A 13,591-nucleotide genomic window follows, 5' to 3' on the forward strand; every position below is an offset into this window, starting at 1 on the left:
GGCTACTGCTCTTCTGCTGACCACCCTTCACGCAATGCTCTCCCCTATAGCCTCACAAATGAACTACAACAAAAGAATTATGAAAAAACGAAACCATACAACACAGCAAAACACGTAACCACACAACGCATTACGGCAGGCCCGAGAACATCCCCGAGGAAAACGTTATTGCTCAGAGGTTGCTCTTTCATAGCTCAGGAGACGTAGAGTTATGCCTCATTTGAGTATCAGCTTTGATACTTTGAGTTTGAATTGTGTTAAACTGTAATGCAATTTACTTATAGAGACAGAACACAACCACAGCAGAAAATTATATTTCCCAGATGAGCAGTCAGTTATACAGTACAGCATTGCTGTGGACAACAGTCTTTATTAAGAAACTTTTTAATTCTGAATGTTGCGACTGACCAATCAAAAACAGCTTTTTTAGAGAGATGAGTAACTTTTGGTTAGAACTTAGAAGGTCTATGGCAATTCCCAGACCTAATTTACTCTCCTGATCCAGTCCCATGCAAAGCATGCTTGGAACTATAAATCCCCTGCTCATTTTCAGTTATTGTAGCAAAATTGATTCAAGTAGTCCCTCCACAAACAGAATAATATGGTATAGCTCGTATAATACAGTCTTGGAAAACTTTAAACTTTTAAAACTCTAGAGGAGACACATGTGGTGTTATAAGTCTTTTGTCTGGGGTAAAATCTTCATTCGCATTCCAATTAATCTCATCACTGTCTAGAAGAAATACTGTAACTAAGACATCAAATAGATCTCGTTTCTTTCCTATGGGACAAAAGCATGGCAAAACATACATGTATCTGGAAAAGCAAAGCTAATTCAACTATATCTTTGAGCGCGCCTTGGTATATGCTTATACAGAATTATGCATTAGATCATCCCTACTCACCACAGTATAGTGGAGGTCTCTACTCCCCTACATATGCATGAACAACCAACACACTGCAAAACAAGAAAAATAACATCTTCTTCTGCATCCCAAATGTTCCACAAAGTACAGAACTGCCTGGCATTACACAGCAGGGCCTGACGGGACCCCTTTCTTGTGTGTACGTGTACACACACACACACACACACACACACACACACACACACACACACACACACACACACACACACACACACACACACACACACACACACACACACACACACACACACACACACACACACACACACACACACACACACACACACACACACACACACACACACACACACACACACACACACACACACACACACACACACACACACACACACACACACACACAAACACACAAACACACACACACACAAACACACACAACTGTTCCCTCACAATATAGAAAAATAAAAACGCAGGCAGCGATGCAAAAAAACCCTCCGTGCACAACACATCCATTCACTGCATGCGTATCCATAAGCGAAGGATATAGCTGTGAGCTCAAGGCCCTTTCAGTATGTGAGCATTTAAAGAATTACAAAGATGTTTTTCTACTGTTCTTTGAATGTGAGGGGATTTGAGGACGAATCAAAAGCAACAACCTGGCGTGGAACCGCGAGCACAAGGCGAGACAAAGAGCAGAACCAAAGACGTTACTTCTGAGATTTCAGCGCGGCTGAAAGACAGCAAGCTCGCACGCAGACGCACAACCACCTGCTCTGAGACTGACAGTTCCATTCATCTGGCCTCTAAACAACATTTTCCTTTCCAGGGATTAATTGCCAATTGCAAAGACAAATCTGGAAAAACACTTTTTTGGCTCAAGTTCATTCTCACCCTCTCGCTGTTTGTTTTGTAGAAACACTCCCTATCTATCTGTCCATTATGGGATTCGCCAGACAAGTGGATTAAAACTAGAGAGTGTGAGAATCACCCCTAGCTGTAGACTGTAGATACGCCTCACAGCCAACACGATGTTGCTGGCTAATGCATTTCATACCCACTGTAAAATGAAAGAATTCACTGTTATTTCTGAAATTATTAGTTCCACCAAACATTCTGTCATTTACTTACCCTAAAAGATTGTTTTTACATGGACCTGAAAAAAAAACATTGTCTCATGTGATCTGCTCTATACAAGGAAATGGTGATGAAAAAAAAGAAAAAGAATCACAAAAAAAAAATAGTCTATACGACTACATTTTACATTTAAAGGGATAATTCACCCAAAATTTTACATTCTGTCATCATTTACTCACCATCATGTCATTCCAAACCTGTATCACTTTGTTTAATCTGTGGAGCAAAAAAGAAAAAGAATTTGAGAAAAGTCATTACAGTAGAAATCATTGGTTACCAAAACTCTTTGAACTTTCTTCTTTTGTGTTCTGCAGAAGAAAGAAAGTCATTAAAGTTAGTTTACTTTTGGAATGACATTTAGGGTGTGTAAATGATGACAGAATTGTCTTTTTTCACTTTTATAAGTATTAGCATATTGCATTATCTGCAAGGATGTCAGGAAAAAGTTCCACATCTTTCTCTCGTTCAGCTCTAGTTTAAACTTTCTAGGTCAAGCCCTTTAACTATGAGCACACTCTAATAAAACTTGAAGTAAAACGGTATAGTTGATGACATGCTTAAACTGAAATTAAATGACAAGAAAATGTTGTATTACTGCATATTCTAGTAGCATGTGCACACTACTATTCAGAAGTTTGGGGTCAGTAATTTATTTTGTTTTGTTTTTGAAAGAAATAAATCTTTCTCTTCAGCAAGAATGCATTCAATTCATTAAAAGTGACCGTGAAAACTTTCGCATTTTTACAAATTATTTATATTTCAAATATTTTTGTATTTTTTTTTATATGAACAAATAAATAAGAAGGTGCCACAATGTCCACAAAAGTATTAAGCAGCAAATTTGTTTTCAACATTAGTAAGAAAAAAAGGTTTCTGTAACATCATGCTACACTGAAGTAATGGCTGCTGAAAATGTTTAATGTTTAAATGTATGCTAATTAAATGTTAAATATACTAAAAACGTTATGTACAATTTAAAGTTATTTAAATTGTAATAACATTTTACAATATTACTGTCACGGTGCACACAGCAGGGAGGACACAGGAAACACGGAAACGAGGATGTAACTCAAAAACATACTTTACTAGGACATCAGGGCAGGACAAGGCAAGGCAGACACTGACAGGAACACCGGGGAGTAACGAGTAGACCAGACAAAATGGCACAACACAGACAGGACTATAAATACACAGGTAAATTAACTCAAACACACCTGGAACCAAATAAACTACTGATTACATGAAACGAGAACAGGAAACAAACCAAATATGGGCACAAGAGGCAGGAACACATGACACACACACAACAGTTCCCTTACAATTACTGTCTTTACTGTATTTTGATCAAATAAGTGGAGCCTTGGTAGCATGCATATTACTATTATTAGCCATTTATTAGTACTAATTAAGCACATATTAATGCCTTATTCTACATGACCTTATTCTACATCCCTAATCCTACCCAATGCCTAAACTTAACAACTACCTTGAGGCAACAAATGAGGAATTTATTGAGGGGAAAGTTTTAGTTAATAGTGAATAAGTGTTCCCTATTCTAAAGTGTTACCGAGACTCCTTTCAAAAATTGTAAAAACCTCAAACTTTTGATCAGCATTAGTGCATACAGCACAGAACATGGTGTTATGTTGTTGATTTCATCTCATTTCCTCTTTCCCTTTTCTTTCATTGATTTTCTTTCACTATACAACACGAAATCATACTAAATGTGTCATTTCAGCCCTCATGCCTGCCGTGCCCCTGCAGTAGCTGTCAGGTCTGCATGCTCAATTAGTTAGTTGTATTGAGCAGAACCGTCTAACCTCCATCTGCCCACCCACCCCTACAGAGAGACAGATTACCGCTGACGTGACCACTGCCTCTCAATGTTTACCCCTTCCCTCCAAATCTGCCATATTGATATCACCCCCCCCCCCCCCCCCACACACACACAGAGACAGGAAATAAATTGATTCTTTCCCCTGTAATGAAAGGCAAACACAAGTCACTTGACATGAACTACTAACCCAATCTCTTGCCCCCTGTGGCACAGTCCAAACTGCTTATCACTGAATGATTTGCTTGTCATACCGAATTGGAAAATTACAGTTTGATAGCTCAAAGGCTGTTGGCTCATAGCAATGATTTTGCTTAATATATTTGAAATGCCTAATGATAATACATAATTCAGTCAACAGCCTTTGAACTATCAAAATCACACGGCAGAGAGAGAAAAGGAGGGAGAAAGAACAAACATTTACTGGCTACATGAATTATCATAATCATAAGCGATCATTGCTAACCAAGAAAGCTTATTCACCTCTGGAATTTTTGGAGTGTGGTTTTAGAATGAAAGTTGCTAACAGGTTGCTGCTAAAGCTAAGATCCATCAAGCACAATCCTATTGCTGTTTGTACTTATGTTGCAACTCTTATAGAAAGATTTAAAAGCACACAACAGCATCAAAATGTATATTAACCTTTTGTTTCTTCAATAATGTTTACCACAGAAATGACTAGAAAACCGCCTGCTCTTTTCGTGAGATAATATTGTTAGAAATCATTCTGTTGGATATTAAGAAGAGCATTTTTGTGTGCTTTTAAGATGCAAATTGCTAACGTTAGGACTACAATGATTTGTCAAGTACATACACTGCTGTGTGAAATTTTGGGGCTGGCATGGTTTTTTTATGTTCATGCAAATCATCTCGTGCTCACCAATTTGATCAAAAATACAGTAAGCGTGTAATGTTGCTACGATTTAATACAACTGCTTTGCATTTTCATAAATTTAAAAATGTTATTTTGTCATGTGATTGCAAAGCTGTTCAGCAGCCGTTAGTATTCTGTCACATGATTCTTGAGAAATCATTCTAATATTCTGATTTCGAGTTCATAAAACCTTTCTTATTATTATTATTATTAAAAGATGTGCTGCTGTGGTACATTAGTCATAGAATTGTGCTGATGAACAGAAAGTTCAAAATAACAGCATTTATTTGAAAAAAAGTAAACAAAAACTACATTTTAAAACAGTTATTCTGAAACTTTTAGAAATTCCTGAGAGAACCCATAAGAATGGCAACCCACAGGGCATTATGACTATACAAAATGAACAACACTAGACACAATCTATATGATTTCTTGACAACAATCAAAGCCAGACATGACTGTAAATGAACACATATATCAGTCTATTATTTCTCCATCATCCTCTTTTTAACTTTTGCTCTCTTTACTTTCCTCCACATGCTGAATTTTCATATCACATGCTGTACGAGAAGAGTGCTAGTCACGAAGTAGCTGCTAAACCTGACAAGACGCAGACACATTTTCATGCCAATAATGTTGCCATGTTCTCCAAGCCAACAACCTCTTTAATTAGAGTGAAGCCCCATCATATATTCCCCTCCCCTCTGCTGGTACCAGACACCCCCCAACTCCAACCCATATTCCACCCAAACACTATGATGCCCCCCCCCCCCCCCCCACTTACACACACTCCTCATTATCTATGCGAGGAACATGCAGACTAGAGAGGGCTGTAGAGTGTGTGATTCGATTGACCCAGATCTTAAAGTGCAAATGAGAGCGAGAACGAGGGAGAGGAGGGAGGGATCAGGGATGGAGAGAGATGGAAGTGAGGAAGAGTGAGAGACTGGTGGGGTGCGGGGAGGTTCATGAAGAGACTAATTTGAGGCTTAGCGGGGCGTCCATGTGCTAAAAACTGAGCAGATTTACTGAAGGTCAGTGTCTATTGGACAGATTGAATGAGATCTTTCAGAAGCATCCAAAGGGACACTTTCTGCACATTTTTCTTTCAGTCCAGCGACAGAGACAATCGCATCCTCTCAGACACTGTTTAATCCTCTCATTCATTCTCCATTTGCATTCACTTAAGAGGAAGAGGAGGAAATCTTGGCAAAATCTTGAAAGTCGTTTGGCTTTTCCCTGACTGGTGAATCTTTACGCACATTTGTCAGCGAGAGACAAATTAGCTGCTGAATCACCTAAAACACACAAATCTTCTCATGTTTACAATACACAGCCACATGCTTAACATACATCTTCTGAAATGTTTGCATTTTTAACAAATGGCTAAAAAAAAATATTGCTAAATCTCAGACATCTGATTTAGGAGCTTTTTCACTAAACTAATTAAAAAAAGTGATGTTTCCCAGGTTTTTTTTTTTTTTTTACCCCTGAGAAAAAGAACTCAGAAATTCAAAAGTGTTCATTTGAAGACAGCTGTAACGTGACAAAAATATTAAACCAATAGCACCTGCAAACATGCTCTGTTTCTGTAAACACAAAGCTGTGAAGATCTGTAAGTTACTTTACCATATATGAAAACTCTGAAAAACTGTAAACGGTTTAACATAACACTGTATAACATTTTACTGTAAAATACTGTGATCCTTCTTTGCAAGTAAAAACTATTAATTGCCATATAATTGATGGTGAAGAACAGTAAAAAGACATTCCAATATCAGTAATGTACATTTAGTGTTTTATATCACATTATGTTTAGATCAATATAAATACATTATATTTTAGATCTATAAAAATGGATATCCTATCTTTAAAAATAGATATTTGTATCTATTTTTTCATATTCTCTTCTGTTCTAATGCCATGTGTATTACCTTGATGGTGTTATGTCTTTGTGTGTGACACTTTGCGCCATCTAGTCAACATCTGAAGTGCATCAAAAACCAAAATGTGTTCTTGTCTTAGGACAACTTTGATGAACTTTTTTGATCCACTTCAAATGTTGACTACTGTATATACTGTACTGTACAACTACTGGCCTTCTATTGCACCACCTTTATTTTCAGCTTTATTATGAGGTAAAAAGCTGATTTTTGGTATTATATTAACACTATAATGAAATTCGAATTTATAAAATAAACAGGGACCAATATGCCATCTCATAATACCTGAAACATTGTATAAGTATTTTTATATAATGGCAAATTTTTGGCAGCCAAGTTTAACAGGATTTTTTTTACAGAAAGGAGCTGAAGTAAAATGTTTAATTTAATAACTGATCATACACTCTAAAATGTTTTAAACTGTCAAACTGGCAATCAGATCTATTTCAGTTTTATTATTAACTAATACATAGAGCCATAGGAGTATGGTAAGATAACAAAAAAAGTGTGGTCAGAGTTATTTTCATCCCTTAAACACTTCAATCCTACTGAAAAAAAAGCCTTTGGAGAGCACAAAAACGATCACTTCTGAACACAACACACCTTTAGTTTTCTTGCTTACAACAAAAAAAAAAAGTAGATTATTTTCTTAGATACACCAAAGAAAGGTGACTAAATGCATTGATGCCACTGAGCTCTGAAAAATCCAGTCAGATCGGGAACTGAAATAAAATGCTAATACGTGATAGAAAGTCCTTTGATCTCATTCCCCACAGGTCCTCTTTTTGTCTTTTACTAGAGGCCAACACTTTTGTACTGCGTGCATGTATTTATATTCGCATCTGCATGAGTGTGTGCGCTTGTCTTGTGTATTTACAAGTGATTCTGCTGGGGCATACGGCCGCGTGCAGGATTATTGCACGCTGGAAACAGAAGCGAGACTAAGTTTGCACTAAGCTGAGGAGCCTAAATGCAAAAATGTGTAAGAAAATCTACAGAGGTTTGTGTCTGTTTGTGTGTGTGTGCGTCACTGGGCTTTCTTTTGGTGTGCAATGGCATTCAGGAAAGAGGATTATACTGCACAGTGTGAGGTGACAGTGGAGGGTGTGTATATTAGAGATGTGTTTTTTTGTTCTCAGCTACAGAATTTGTGTGCGTGTGTGTGTGTGTGAGAGAGAGAGATAGAGAGAAATAAGGAGAGTTGTTTGCTTGAGAGTAAACAAACTGAAAGTCTGTCTCAATCAGTAGGTCTGTGAGTCTCTGATAAAGATGAAGCACACACTATAGATCCCTATAAGACGATTTGTGTCTATCAGGAGAGGTTTGCCAACCTGGTCTCACAACAATTTGCAAGTATTTTACGATTTGATGAGCTGGTTGCAAATTCATATGAATTTGTATAATCTCATTTGTACATTTTTGTACTGCTCAAGCCCCCTGATGGTTAAGTTTAGGGATGGCCCTTCACAATGAAGTTTAGAATAAAAATCATAAATTTTCGTACAAGTTATCAAACGATTAATCACGATTAATCGCATCCAAAATAAAAGTTTTTGTCTACATAATATATGTGAGCGTACTGTGTTTATTTATTATATGCATATATAAATACATATATAAACATATATATGCATATATAAACACACACACATGCATGTACTGTATATATTTGGAAAATATTTACATGTATTTACATATATGTATATTCATATTTATATATATTGTTTATAAATATTTTTTTAAATATATAACATATTTTTCTTAAATATATACATGCATGTGTGTGTATTTATATATACATAATAAATATACACAGTACACACACATTTTGCATTTTATGTAAACAAAAACTTTTATTTTGAATGCGATGAATCGTGATTAATCATTTGACAGCACTAGAACTGATAAGAAATTGCCAACTCATAGAATACTTATGTATTCTCATAAGATGGAGAATGAAGATCACTCCTTGTTTTCTCCTTTGAGGCAAGGGGGGCAGCGATCATAAAACACCAGAGGAAGCAGTGTCTCCAAGTCACCATGGTTATCATGTTAATCTGATAAAGCCCCCATCATGGTCACAAACAGTCCACATATCCTAAATGGGTCAAACTAGTGAAAACAGAACAAACAACTCACCCATCACTTTCACATCATTATTACCCATCAACCTTCTGTCACATCTAACCCCCCCCCGGGGTATTATTTTTTTTCAGTATTATTTTTTCAGAATAATACTGAAAAAATAGTTTTGTCTTGAGCATCAGATTACCATATTAGAATGATTTCTGAAGGATCATGTGACACTGAAGACTGTAGTAATGACTGCAGAAAAGTTCAGCTTTGCTAGCACAGGAATAAATTACATATATATATATATATATATATATTAAAATACAAAACAGTTATTTTAATTTGTGCTAATATTTCACAATATTACTATTCTTGCCATACTGTTGATCAAAATAAACGCAGCCTTGGTGAGCATAAGAGGTTTCTTTGAAAAAGAATGTGACCATTTTGCCGGTCACCTGGAACAAAAACTAATATCACATATCGCAAAAACTCAAAACAGACACACAGCTTTTTGCTCTGTTTTTGAAAAACACTAATACCCCATGGCTCATGGTTCATGCATGCAGCACAGTCCGGAAAATAGCACTATAAAGACAGCAATACTGAAAATCTCCTGGTAAATGTATTCTTTTCTTATGTTATGTGACTACATTTGTCACCACCGACAGACAACATAACCCAAGGAACAGGAGCAGCACATTCTGAGGATTAAAGCTGTGAGATGAGGGAATAAAGTGGGAGACATTAGACAGACACTCGGGTCTGTAATGGCAGAGTTGATGATGCTTAGCAGTAATGATGACGCTGACGCCGAAGCAGGAGTGGCAAGACCACAGGGCCCGACACTTACTCCCAACTGTGTAATTATACAACTTACAGAGCAACACCACAGTTCGTTTGCAAAGGCTGACTGCTCAAAACTAGATGAGGAGCAAATTAATAGCCCGTGACTCCGGCAGCAGCAGGGTACAATAACATCACAACTGTGAGGTGACTAAACATAATAATAATATAAATCATTTTAAAGGAGATAGAGGTCAGAAATGATGTGGCCATCTGTCCTGATCAGCCACTTGCATCCGTTATCAGATCCTTTAGCTATTTTCACTTTCTTTCAAGGATGAAAATTCTGAAAATTCTACGCTGTTCCAAACATGCATGGCTTTCTTATTTTCTTTTTGTTAACAACTGTTTATTAAGTTTTATTTTGTGGAACAGTAGCATAAAACAAAAAGCAGCTGTACAAATTTAAAACCCACCCCAACCCATCCCACCACTTGGTAGACTCAATAAATAAATAAAATAAATAATAATAATAAACACATTAATTAATATTAATAGATAAATAACAATAAAATAATTTTTACAAAGATTTTAGAAAAGAAGACACAACATTAAAAGCTGAATTTACAGTTTTCACGTTAGATCCATGTACAGGTCCTTTTCAAAAAATTTGCATATTGTGATAAAGTTCATTATTTTCTGTAATGTACTGATAAACATTAGACTTTCATATATTTTAGATTCATTACAACACAACTGAAGTAGTTCAAGCCTTTTATTGTTTTAATATTGATGATTTTGGCATACAGCTCATGAAAACCCAAAATTCCTATCTCAAAAAATTAGCATATCATGAAAAGGTTCTCTAAACGAGCTATTAACCTAATCATCTGAATCAACTAATTAACTGTAAACACCTGCAAAAGATTCCTGAGGCTTTTAAAAACTCCCAGCCTGGTTCATTACTCAAAACCGCAATCATGGGTAAGACTGCCGACCTGACTGCTGTCCAGAAGGCCATCATGGACACCCTCAAGCAAGAGGGTAAGACACAGAAAGAAATTTCTGAACGAATAGGCTGTTCCCAGAGTGCTGTATCAAGGCACCTCAGTGGGAAGTCTGTGGGAAGGAAAAAGTGTGGCAGAAAACGCAGCACAACGAGAAGAGGTGACCGGACCCTGAGGAAGATTGTGGAGAAGGACCGATTCCAGACCTTGGGGGACCTGCGGAAGCAGTGGACTGAGTCTGGAGTAGAAACATCCAGAGCCACCGTGTACAGGCGTGTGCAGGAAATGGGCTACAGGTGCCGCATTCCCCAGGTCAAGCCACTTTTGAACCAGAAACAGCGGCAGAAGCGCCTGACCTGGGCTACAGAGAAGCAGCACTGGACTGTTGCTCAGTGGTCCAAAGTACTTTTTTTGGATGAAAGCAAATTTTGCATGTCATTCGGAAATCAAGGTGCCAGAGTCTGGAGGAAGACTGGGGAGAGGGAAATGCCAAAATGCCTGAAGTCCAGTGTCAAGTACCCACAGTCAGTGATGGTCTGGGGTGCCATGTCAGCTGCTGGTGTTGGTCCACTGTGTTTTATCAAGGGCAGGGTCAATGCAGCTAGCTATCAGGAGATTTTGGAGCACTTCATGCTTCCATCTGCTGAAAAGCTTTATGGAGATGAAGATTTCATTTTTCAGCACGACCTGGCACCTGCTCACAGTGCCAAAACCACTGGTAAATGGTTTACTGACCATGGTATTACTGTGCTCAATTGGCCTGCCAACTCTCCTGACCTGAACCCCATAGAGAATCTGTGGGATATTGAGAAGAGAAAGTTGAGAGACGCAAGACCCAACACTCTGGATGAGCTTAAGGCCGCTATCGAAGCATCCTGGGCCTCCATAACACCTCAGCAGTGCCACAGGCTGATTGCCTCCATGCCACGCCGCATTGAAGCAGTCATTTCTGCAAAAGGATTCCCGACCAAGTATTGAGTGCATAACTGAGCATAATTATTTGAAGGTTGACTTTTTTTGTATTAAAAACACTTTTCTTTTATTGGTCGGATGAAATATGCTAATTTTTTGAGATAGGAATTTTGGGTTTTCATGAGCTGTATGCCAAAATCATCAATATTAAAACAATAAAAGGCTTGAACTACTTCAGTTGTGTTGTAATGAATCTAAAATATATGAAAGTCTAATGTTTATCAGTACATTACAGAAAATAATGAACTTTATCACAATATGCTAATTTTTTGAAAAGGACCTGTATATGAGAAGCATGGCTTTCTTATTTCCCACTGAACGCGAAAGGAGTTTGCCCGAAGTTCATAACTTCCATACAATGAAAGTGGACCAGAGGTTGTCAAACTCCAAAAGGACAAAGAAGCAACATGAAAGGATCATAAAAACAGTCTATATAATTTGCACACTTCATTCCAAGTATTTTGAAGCCATTTGATAAGTTTGTGTGAGGAAGACAGTGAAATTTAGGTTGAAAAATCATGCATGACAGCCGTGGTCACTATTCGCTTTCATAGTATGGAAAAAAACAGACCCGGATGTTCTGCTATCAACAACCACTTTTTAAATGATGTTTAGACTCAATTGTGAGTTATTTTCTATTTGTTATTCTAAGAAAAATTTTAAAGAGTTCTGAAGATTATAACTATTCAATTTTTCTGTGGAACCTGCACTAAAAAGACATATATTTAACCACTGCATCAGTTTTTGTAGCTGTGATGACAACTGCATATCTTTGTTTTCAATCTGAAGAATAAAACTCTGTAAAAAGCCTAATAAACTGTCAACTAATGTGAGAGTTGCAATCAATGAAATAGCAAATTCTGCAAAATACTTTTAAATGTCAGAACTCACAACCATTCCTTATTAGATCCTGAGGATAATTTCACCTTTCTATCTTACTTTTACATTTTTACAGTTTTCATTATCAGTATTTTTCACCCACTTGTGAAGTAATTAGCCCTAGTATAAAAGAAATATATTCCAAATACATTCATTCCATACTAAGTTTCGTTCCAATCTATTAACATATTTACTGACAGGCTTACTGATATAACAATTATAATTAAACTTTATTTGGAGTACTACTTGTGCACAATGCATATTTCTTAATATTAAGCCTAAAATGTTTTTTAATGTCACTACTGATGAGGATTGTGATCTTGTATGATTGTATGATTTCAGTCTTTAAATGCAAAATATTCAAAAGTGTACCTGAGGTATACTTGGAATAGTTCCACTTTAACACAATCAAATATACTTTGTATATCTTTAGTTGGACTTCAGCACTACTTCCACACAATTAAAGTGCATTAAGTACAAAATTAGTTGTTCCAGTTTAGTATACCAAAAGTACAATTGCAGGGTATTTTTATTAAGTGCATACATTTGTAAATGTATTTGTAGTATACTTAGCACGAAATAAATGTATTTCAAATACATTTTAGCATATTTATTTTTCACAAGGGAGGTACTCGATAAATCAGTATCACTTTACAATATGTTTCTATTAGTTAATTTTGACATGAACAAGTAATGATACTTCTACAGCTACAATATACTTCTAAAGTGTTTATTAATATTAATGTTAATTTCAAGATTTACTAAAATCAAAAGTTGTATCTGTTAATATCATTTAATGGATTTGAGCTAACAATGATATTTTAGCTATAATATATCTATTAACTCCAGTGTGTGACTCATTATTAAGGATTGCTCCAATAGTGAGCACTAGAGGACAGCAGTGAGACGGGAATGGGATTGGGATGAGTAAATTTAAGGCACTATTCATGAATGTGTAATGTGTTTCTTCTCTGTGTTTTAATAATTCTGTTAATTAAATCACACTGTGGAAGTACACTCGTTCCCTGCTGCTGCTGTTGTTTTAACATATGTTTTACATCTATTTGTCATATTAGTTGCCTCACAATGAACATTGGATATATTTCAGGATTTTCAATGCTTGATAATGCTATGAATAATGAATATTTTCCTGTGGATGTTACTATTTATTTTCTCTCAAAGATAATTAATTTCCTTGCACT

At 36.5% G+C, this 13,591-nt stretch overlaps 1 protein-coding gene across 1 annotated transcript in view; it reads left to right on the forward strand.

The window, feature by feature from the left end:
• The window catches only part of LOC306870166 (heparan sulfate glucosamine 3-O-sulfotransferase 1-like), a 61,485-nt gene that overhangs the window by 46,251 nt on the left and 1,643 nt on the right, over positions 1–13,591 (forward strand). The gene's annotated exons all lie outside the window — the stretch shown is intronic.

The sequence above is a fragment of the Barbus barbus genome, assembly GCF_936440315.1.
Source record: "Barbus barbus genome assembly, chromosome: 5".
Classification (NCBI taxonomy): Eukaryota; Metazoa; Chordata; class Actinopteri; order Cypriniformes; family Cyprinidae; genus Barbus; species Barbus barbus.